The sequence below is a fragment of the Eriocheir sinensis genome, unplaced genomic scaffold, assembly GCF_024679095.1.
Source record: "Eriocheir sinensis breed Jianghai 21 unplaced genomic scaffold, ASM2467909v1 Scaffold504, whole genome shotgun sequence".
Classification (NCBI taxonomy): Eukaryota; Metazoa; Arthropoda; class Malacostraca; order Decapoda; family Varunidae; genus Eriocheir; species Eriocheir sinensis.
Window position 1 is genome coordinate 103513 of NW_026111837.1, and position 10530 is coordinate 114042.

General features: G+C 40.8%; 1 long non-coding RNA gene across 1 annotated transcript; it reads left to right on the forward strand.

Moving 5' to 3' along the window:
* Nucleotides 1–5461: 5461 nt before the first annotated feature.
* On the forward strand, nucleotides 5462–9605 carry LOC126992827 (uncharacterized). The gene is made up of 3 exons (XR_007747103.1): nucleotides 5462–5589; nucleotides 8563–8779; nucleotides 9301–9605. It is a non-coding gene; the product is annotated as an uncharacterized LOC126992827 (long non-coding RNA).
* Nucleotides 9606–10530: the final 925 nt, after the last annotated feature.

Here is a 10530-nt window from a genome sequence, read left to right on the forward strand (position 1 = left end):
TGGTGAGTGAAATTTACCCTTCATAGCCAGTGGATAGCTGCAACCACATAGATTTCTGATCCCAGTATGTATATTTTGGGGGGTGGAATATTTTAAAGTGAGTGAGATCTTCATTGAGCAAGGGTTGATGTAGGAGAATCAATTATTTCCCCATACAGTATTTAAAGAGACTGACTATTTGGAAAGGCTTCGTACACTCAGAATTTGCCATGTTTAACCCTTGAAAGCTTAGTTCTGGCTAGATATCAAGCTTTAAAGCATCACATTGAGCAAGGGTTGATGTAGGAGAATCAATTATTTCCCCATACAGTATTTAAAGAGACTGACTATTTGGAAAGGCTTCGTACACTCAGAATTTGCCATGTTTATACTTTGAAGCTTAGCACTAGTATATTATTTAGCTCTCACATTCATCACATTGAGGGAGGAGAAGAGAGAAAGAAGTTCATAGGAGAATTAATTACCTCCTCAAACAACATATAAGAAGGATTTGACTATTTAAAAGGCCTCAAACATAGAATTTGCCATGTCTCTACAGTTGAAGGTCCAGCACTGCTTTTAGTCAAAGTTCTCAAGCTTAAAAAATAACACGCTTGATGTAAAGGAATGAATTATCTCCCCCAAACTATTTAAAGAGAGATTTTGAGTGCTTGAAGAGGCCTCAGACTCATAGAATTTGCCACGTCCTTACAGTTGAAGGTCCATAGCTGCTTTTAGTCAAAGTTCTTAAGCTTAAAAATAACAAAGGATTAATGTAGAAGAATGATTTACCTGCCCAAACAGTATGTACTCAGCCCCCTCAAGTCCCCAGTCTCAGCTCCCAATTACCTTTATTCTGGGGGTCAAAGACATTATATATAAGTGTTTTCCCTTCCCGTGTCAGCCCTAAGACCCTCAGGCCCCAGTAATTGGTCACCTAACCTAACCTAGCAAGTGTGTTAGCATAATACTGGCGGTAACATTTTAATTAACCTTTCCAATGAGCAAAAAGAATTAATATGGAACTATGAATCAAATATCCCCAGCAATTAAGTCTCCACTTTGTTATGTAACATTAGTAAGGGTTCCAGTATATGTTAGATAATTACTAGCATTGTCAAGAACAGTTTTAATAGCCTTGTCAAGGGTTGGCCGAGAAAACAATATTATAACAAGCACTGAACTAATTCTTGAGTAATTGGACTGAGAAAGCCTTGATGGTACTCTATTTTTGCTATATTATAAAAAGTCTATAAGCGATGCCTTGGAAAGCTACCATAAGCAAGGGTTGGTCTAGATTATTGATGTCCAAGCTATTAATTATATGTATTTTCTCTTACCTGAAGCCCCCTAGCTCAAGCCCCCAGACCCTCGATCAGCCTCTTCCAGACCCCCCCAGTAGCTACCTTATTTTCTGGGGGATCAAAACCATTAATTATGTGTTAGTTTTGATAATTACCTGACATTAAGTGTCTTACCATGGGCAGTGTCAGCATTTGTGAAGCCTTAATTATCATGAGCATAGTTTTATATCAAGCACTAACTCTTGGGTAAGACTTTGAGAAGGTCTTAATGTACTCAATCTTTGGCATATAAAAACAAGTCTAGCAATGCCTTAGGAAGATACCATGAGCAAGGGGTGAGTTAGGAAACTGATATACCTATCCCTCAATACTGCATAGACAATGGATCGAGGTCTTGTTCAGTATATATATATCAGGCACAATTGTCCATCTTTTGAGTTAGTTTATCAAAGACATATCACTGAATCTTCTACCATGAGCAAGGGATGAGTTAGCAGCTTGATATATATTCCTTAATACTGCATAGACAATGGATCGAGGGCTTGTTCAGTATATATATCAGGCACAATTGTCCATCTTTTGAGTTAGTTTATCAAAGACATATCACAATCTTCTACCATGAGCAAGGGATGAGTTAGCAGCTTGATATATATTCCTTAATACTGCAAAGATAATGGATCGAGGGCTTGTTCAATATATATTATCACTCATATAGGTTACAATTGTCCATCTTTTAGTTTATCATAGACATATTACTGAACCTTCCACCATGAGCAAGGGATGAGTTAGCAGCTTGATATATATTCCTTAATACTATATAGACAATGGAAAGAGGGCTTGTTCAATATATTATCATCAGGCACAATTGTCCATCTTTTGAGTTAGTTTATCAAAGACATATCACTGAATCTTCTACCATGAGCAAGGGATGAGTTAGCAGCTTGATATATATTCCTTAATACTGCAAAAATAATGGAAAGAGGGCTTGTTCAATATATATTATCACTCATATAGGTTACAATTGTCCATCTTTTAGTTTATCAAAGACATTACTGTATCTTGTACCATGAGCAAGGGCCTTAGGGTGACTTATAGGAGATAGTTATACATTCCTATGTGTTTCATAGAGGAAAGGAAGAGATCTAGAATGATATATATTCTAAGGGTTCTTCATCTCTTATAGTTAATTAGTTCAGCAGTGAAAATCAGTTTTATGCTGAGTGCTGAGTAGCCTTGATGTCGATCGGCCAACACGTACCTCAAGTCAGCATGCATTTGTGTTATAAGGTCAATAAACTCATGGCCCAGAATCAGTCAGCATTTATGAAGTCGGCATTTAAAGTCAGCATCTCTCTCTCTCTCTCTCTCTCTCTCTCTCTCTCTCTCTCTCTCTCTCTCTCTCTCTCTTCCCAGCACGGCTTAATATGATATCAGCCCTTATTGATGTTGCCGTTAAGTACAGCATTAACTCATGCATGCAGGGGACGAGAAAGCTGAAAAAAAAAGTAAAATGACGAGGCGGAAGAATTATATATGGCGAGCGATCGAGTCCATTGGCGGGGGTGTTGCCATTCTGAGAAAAAAAACTTGTTATTTTCTCGTAAGTCTATATATTAGAGAATTTCATCCATCCCTGTGTCTCGGTATGGTAGGTCACAGGTCAAGTCATGCAATAGACATGTTCCGTACGAGTGTGGTGACTCCGGAAACAATATATCAGTAGCGTGCCGAGGTGACCGATCAGCTGATTAAAACAGCTGATTGGGTACGCGGAGGTTTAAACATTACGTCATAGCTTTCGGATGGGTTAAATTTACAGATTTACATAGAAAATCAGACCCCAGGGTCCAGACTAAGTGGCCTGTCCTTAAACTAAGTGATTCTACATTAATCCGATGGCTCCATAACGTTGCATTTCAACTCTAGTTAATATATTGAGTTGAAGGAAGTGACGGCCGATCGAGCTTGTTTTTAAAGGAGATCAATCGTGTGACCACTGAAGGAAGGCAGGGAGCTTATTCCATTCTCGCACTACAACGTTAATTGGTGAAGAAAAATTTGGTTCAGTCTGAATTTACTTGTCTACATTTGAGTTTTACGCCTTAATTTGTTCCTCGTACGCAAAGTGTCATCAATCATGAACAATGTTGATCTGTCTACATTCGTGAAACATATGGAGCCAAGCTCAGCAAATTCAGCATGGCCCAGAATTTCTTTAAGTCGGCATGGTCTGAAGTCAGCATGGCCTATAGCTGGCTCGATCCCCCAACTCAGCATGTCGGTACAGGAAGCTTTTTTGTAGCGATATGTTTAATTCAACTCAGCCTATGACCTTTTCTGAGCTCAGCATACTACTACTACTACTACTGCTACTACTATTACTACTACTACTACTACTACTACTACTACTACTACTACTACTACTACTACTACTACTACTACTACTACTACTACTACTACTACTACTACTACTACTACTACTACTACTACTACTGTATACTACTACTATTACTAGGTGTTTAATTATGAACAATTAAGTCAGCAATGCTCACTCAGAATGGCGCCTAGCTGTTTCTCAATGCTGATCCTATTTTGAACTCAGCATGCATTAAAGAGTTACTGATTTCAGTCTGTATAGCCACTCTGAGCTCAGCATGGTGGTCTATATATGACAGCATGATCGTTTTCTTGATATGCTGAGTTCGGAGTTCAACATGGATTTAAGTTAAGATTAGCATATGAGTCAGCATGGCCATAAGTTTAAATCAGCTTGCATAAGATCGAGTCAGCATGGCTATCTCTTTCAATGCTGACTTTTTATAGGCTCAGCATAGGAGTTATACAAGTGAACAATGCCGTCATTGAACTCAACTTACTGCATATTGTGACCTTTATTTCAAGTCAGCATGCATCATGAAGTCAGCATGTGACCGTAAGCTTAAATCAGCTTGATAGCATAAGATATAGCATTTCAGCATATATCCTTCAACTTAATATCAACTAGAGTAGAAATGCAACGTTTTGGAGTCTTCTGATTAATGTAAAATCACTTAGGTTTAAGGACAGACCACCAAGTCTGGACCATGGGGTCTGTGTGGTCTGATTTTCTATGTAAATCTATGTAAAGGTTGGAACAATTAGTTTTGAGGTACAACAATGAGTTTTCCTGTTCCAACGTCCATCTTCCCTTATTAAATATTTCAAAGCCATTATTTACACGGTTTTAGGTTTAATTAAAGAGAAAAAGCGATATAATTACCAGTTTATACAGGAAGAAACGTTGTAACCAATGGCTTTAAGATCTAATTAATACGTGATTCATTTCCCTTCCTCCCTCCCTCTATCTCCCTCCCTCCCTCCCTCCATGCTTCACGTAAGGGAGACTACTAAGTGTATTAAGAACTCCCTGAAGCCATTATTCCCACATATAAGCTCATTACATCATATTGTAAGCCCGTGCTGAAGAGTGATAGGATTTTATACTTTCTGCAGTTTCGTTCACAACATGTGCCGAGACCCAGACCCAGACCAACCCATTAATAACGAATACTAATGATTCCAAGGCCTTACCGCTGTTATTAAGGCCCCGGCAGGACTTAATTGGGGTTTACTAATGACAGAACACGCGATAAAAGGGCAAAGGTGCAGTTAAATAGAGTAATTAATGTTTCCGAGGTTAAACTAAAACTATTTATGTCAGCGATAATATACCTAAGCACTGCAAAAAAAGCCCTATTAATTAAACATTTCGACCCTATCTCTAAATAAATCTAGTTATTGGAGCGGAAAAGACAGTTCCAGGGTCATTTAATTCAAGTACGAGAATCTATTGAGCTGGCAGGAATCATCTCGCAGTCGGAAAATAGCTCGCAAAGGGGGCTTGAAACTGCTTAATTTTCAATATATCACTCACTGCTATCGTTTAACTGTCCCTTTGCGACTTCAATACGCTGCAAATACATCAGATAAACACTTAAAATCAGTAGAAGGCTTTAAAACAAACACATAGGAGATTACATAGGAGGAACTGCTCTGAGCTGATACTCACTCCTGGTTTGGGCAATCTCAACGCTTATATATAGATCACAGGTGGTTAAAGAGACATAAATCAAGGCAAATTAAGACGTTTTTTGCTGTCTTTACCCCATTGGACATGTGTAGTGGGTAGTATCGCGACTTATTTCCCCGAGGAGGCATTTCTCGTACGCACCCGGCCCCAGCCGTGGAGGGAGGAGGCTGGTGTGTTATTTTTGTGTTTTTTGAGGCGAATTATCCTGTTGCCGAGGGAGCCATGCATCTGGAAACGGTAAATAGTCCCTCGTGATTGTTTTGGGTGGGTGAGGGCAGTGAATGAAGGCTTGTAATAGGTGGAAATAGGGAAAATGTATCGGTGGGGGTGAGAGGTGGATTTAAATGGCCGCCGTGGTTGTTCAGAAGTTCATCGTTTTTTACTGATTTCCGGTAAAGTAGAGTACGTGGCGGCACGGGGCTTGAGGGGCAGGGCGACACGTGCATTGCATTCCTGTGTGTGAAGTTGGAGAGCGGGATATAAGCCGGTAAGGTCAGAAAGGTCACGTATATAACTGGCTTGGGGTGTCCGGCTCCATATATGACCTTAATTATTAATGACCTCTAAGACCTTCGGGCACTATGATAGGGAGAACTGAGATGAATGACCTAATGTATGGGGTCAAATGAGGTGTGAGGGTCTTAAATATTGAATTATGGGCGTTTAGCGGTGAGGTCATAAGGGCGTAACTGGCGGATGGAGCGAACCATATGTGACGTATTATCTCAGTTATCAATAACACCTAAGAACTTTGAACACTATGAGAGGGAGAACTAAGCTGAATGACCTAATGTATGGGGTCAAATGAGGTGTGAGGGTCTTAGATATTGAATTATGGGCGTTTAGCGGTGAGGTCATAAGGGCGTAACCGGCGGATGTGACGTATTATCTCAGTTATCAATGACACCTAAGAACTTTGAACACTATGAGAGGGAGAACTAAGCTGAATGACCTAATGTATGGGGTCAAATGAGGTGTGAGTGTCTTAGATATTGAATTATGGGCGTTTAGCGGTGAGGTCATAAGGGCGTAACCGGCGGATGGGAGCGAACCATACGTGACCTTATATCCGTGAGTTTTGACCAGTGTAAGATGCCTGGGTACTCCTGTATTAAGGATTAGGGTGTATTTGTGTTGTATTATTGCAGATATGAGGTGTGGGTTGTGTTACTCAGGAAATATTGAAGGTTAACGTGAGCTAGAAGTGTTTTAAGGGTGACTCGTCTAGCGGGCGGGGTGAATTTTACGAATTTTTCAGATTTATTTATTTCAGTGTTATTTCTCTTGATTTTTATGCGTTTTCATCGTTATGGTTGTGATTTCATGTGTGTCTGAGGTGGTATTGATGGTGATTGTGGTGATTTTAGGTGATGCATGTGGTGGTGATGACCCGGGGTGGTGAACCTATTAACTCTAAGGGGGAATATGTAGGTTAGCGTTGTTGCCTTGACCACATGTGCTTACCCTAGACCATCGGGTGTCATTCTAGAGTTATACATGCTCCTGGTACTGCGAAGGCTGGCATGAACCTATATTTTGCCTGTCAATATTTACTTTGCTCTCACAGGAGGTTAAGGTTAAAATCTAAGTTTAATCCAAGGTTAGGATAACTTAGTGATGACCAGTATCTTATCCTAGACCTGGGGGCTTCGTGGTGCAGTGGTTAGCAGTTAGCACACTCGGCTCACTACCGAGAGAGCCTGGGTTCGATTCCCGGGCAGAGTGGGAAAATTTGGGAGGCTTTTCCGATACCCTATGCCCCTGTCCACCCAGCAGTGTACCAGGTATTAATCGGGGGTTGTGTCCCGTCTCCTGGGATCTGTTCCCTTCTATAATTCCTTCCCCTTCTGTCTCTCTCCGGCATATGACCACAGATGTTGCGCCAACTAAATGAAATTTTCCAACTTTTTTATCCTAGACCATCGGGTGTTATTCTGGAGGTCTGCTCATGATACCGCGAGGGCCGGAATTGACCTATTTTGTCTGTCAATTTTTATCTTGCTCTCACAGGAGGTAACGTTAAAATCTAAGTTTAATCCAAGGTTAGGATAACTTAGTGCTGACCGGGCATTTTTTTTTTGTTAATGTTTCCGATATTTTTCAGCCCTTGAATATATAAATAAGTGTGAAGTGATGAGACTTGGGTGTTTTTTCTGGAATAACACCCACTTGTTTAGGATAAATAGGCAGGATAGGCCTCTCACCACACTGCCGTTGATGTCACTGGCGGGAGAGGTGGCTACGGTCATCTCCATACTCACCGCCTCTTAAAATATTGTCTTGGGGTGCAACGCAGTATATATTTGTTTTATTTCATTGTGGTAGTAGAGCGCACGGCAGGTACGGTTAACCCGGTAGCTGTGGGGATCATGTTTCTTAAGTCGGTAGCAGCGATGGGCCAAATTTGTGTCTTTACCGTGTAGCAGCGACGGGCCAAATTTGTGTCTTTACCGTGTAGCAGCGACGGGCCAAATTTGTGCCATGATATAAACCCCCCAAAATAGATGATACATAATCTGATCACAAATGCTTTATATATAATATGAAATGGTTTGTGTGAGGGGTGATTTTTTTCCATTTTTCTTGTTTGGAGGGACCATTAAGAAACATGATCCCTGCTGCTTCCACCACTAGGTTAACGCCCCTCCCCACAACCCGAGAAAAATGACAAAAAAATCATCACACACACAAACCACTTCATAATATATATCAATGCATTTGTGATCAGTTTATGGATCATCTATTTATTTATTTATTTATTTATTATTTATTTTTACGTCTTGGCCTATTGCGCCGGTAGGCTTCTTCCCGGTGGATCCTGATGGTCAGTGGTGGGGTTTATATCCTTCTTAATATATCAAGTTACATATCATGGCAAGAATTTGGCCCGTCGCTGGTACACTGTAAAGCCACAAATTTGGGCCCTTGTTACTACCAGGTTAAGTTAGGTCTTGTTAGGATAGCTCAGCAAGTTTGGGCAGGTTAGGATAGCTTAGATTTAATTCTCTAAATATATGGTCTTGGGGGGGACACACCTGGAGATATATTTCTGTTTATATTGTTTTGACAGTGGCTTGCTAAGGCTAGATTAGTTTCATTAAAGTTTCATTAGGTTAGGATGACTTAGATTTAATTCTCTTTATATATAGTCTGGGATGACACATTGAGGCATATGTTTTTACTTTTTGCATATTTGGCGTCGGAACACAGGCTGGGGAAGGAGACGGTGGCTGAGTGGTTAGCGTGCCGGTCCTGCGTTCACTGCGTCATGGATGAGGAGGGTTTGAATCCACCGCTGCCACAGTCTACCTGTCCTGAAGACCACCACCATCATCCTGGACTGTATGGGACTGTCCAAGGGAAAGCAAGATGGGGCCGCTATAAACACTTGCCGGCTTGGGCCCACCACCAGGCCCAGCCAAGGGAGGTAAGGAAAAAAAGTATGGCTAGGTTTGAATAAGTTTTAGGTTAGAATAGCTTAGTATTAAATTATCTTGTAACTATTATTATTGTCAATATTATCATTCCTATTACGCGTACTATTATCTAGCTTGTAAGGGACTGTATGCATATACAAATACACTGTATTGCCAAGAAACAAGAGGAATTAACTATTTTAATGATAAATATAAGTGAATCTCGTTATTGAGGACCAGGAGACAGATTTTGTGTTGGAAGTCCGTAAATATAAGAGGCTGAGTACAACAGTCTGGCAATGTTGGCACTGCCTCAAAGTATAGGCCTGGCTGTATGTGTAGAGTTATGAGGGGAGAGAGAGAGAGAGGGAGGGTAGAGGAAGAAAAGTATGTAAAAAAACAAATATGAGAGAGAGAGTATCAATTAATTATCTTAATTATACAGCCCTTGATAGAGAGAGAGATTTTATAATATATTATCCCATGCTGTCTTTCCCAGTACAAGACTTTGAGAGTGGACACATATTTGCAGGTTGGTGTAGCAGTGCTGGGAGGTGCCATAACACAGGGCACTCCTCACCTCAACAACAGTCTCTTCACCGACAAGTAATTCTTCACCAACAAGCTTTTCAGCAGCCTGGAGAAATAGGTAAGCTTTCTCTACTCATTTCCTGCCCTGCCTTCATTACCCCCGCCAGAAGCCTCCAAAGGGTGAACCCGTTATATTGAGCTGTAAAATGTTCAGCAGCTCACTTAGTAACCCAGTGTGTTGTAAAATGTTCACTACCTCCCCTTGCTTAGAGGGAAAGGCCTTTTAACCCAGTGGTGGTGGTAGCAGCGGGGATCATGTTTCTTAACCCGGTAGCAGCGGGGATCATGTTTCTTAATGGTCCCCCCAAGCGAGAAAAATGAGAAAAAAATCATCCCTCACACAAACCATTTCATAATACATATCAAAGCATTTGTGATCAGTTTACACATCATCTATTTTGGGGGGTTTAAATCATGGCACAAATTTGGCCCGTTGCTGCTACACGGTAAAGCCACAAATTTGGCCCGTTGCTGCTACACGGTAAAGCCACAAATTTGGCCTGTCGCTGCTACACGGTAAAGCCACAAATTTGTCCCATTGCTGCTACACGGTAAAGCCACAAATTTGTTCCATTGCTGCTACACGGTAAAGCCACAAATTTGGCCCGTCGCTGCTACCGGGTAAGAAACATGATCCCCGCAGCTACCGTGTTAAGCATAGGGTGCATGATATATGTTTGCCAAAGTGCTTACTACACACTGGATACATATTATGCATGCAAGATTGGTTTTGCTTTATAATATAGTTAGATTAATTTGATTTATTTATTCAGCCCTTGACAGAGAGGAAAGTAATATTTCTTATTGTACAAGGGACTTACCACAGACATGTCGCCAACCTGATTTTGTATAAGTTTAAACCCAGGAATAAGTCACCTCCAATCCTGGCATCAAAGTTCCTTAAGCCCCTAACTCACTCACCGGTGCTAATGCAGGAGTCAAGTCATCATTATACAGTAAATATTGGTGTGAAAAAGACTCCTAATATTGGCCGCATCATGTGTGGAAATACATATTAAAAGGAAGCCTAGCCAGCAGGGAGGGAGGAGGAGGCTCACTACATGGTTTGGTCTCAAAAGCTAACAGGCTATATTTTCACCTGCAAGGGTAGATATATATTTTTCTACTTACTTTTTGCCTTATTTTACAGCCTTTGACAGAGAGGAAAGTA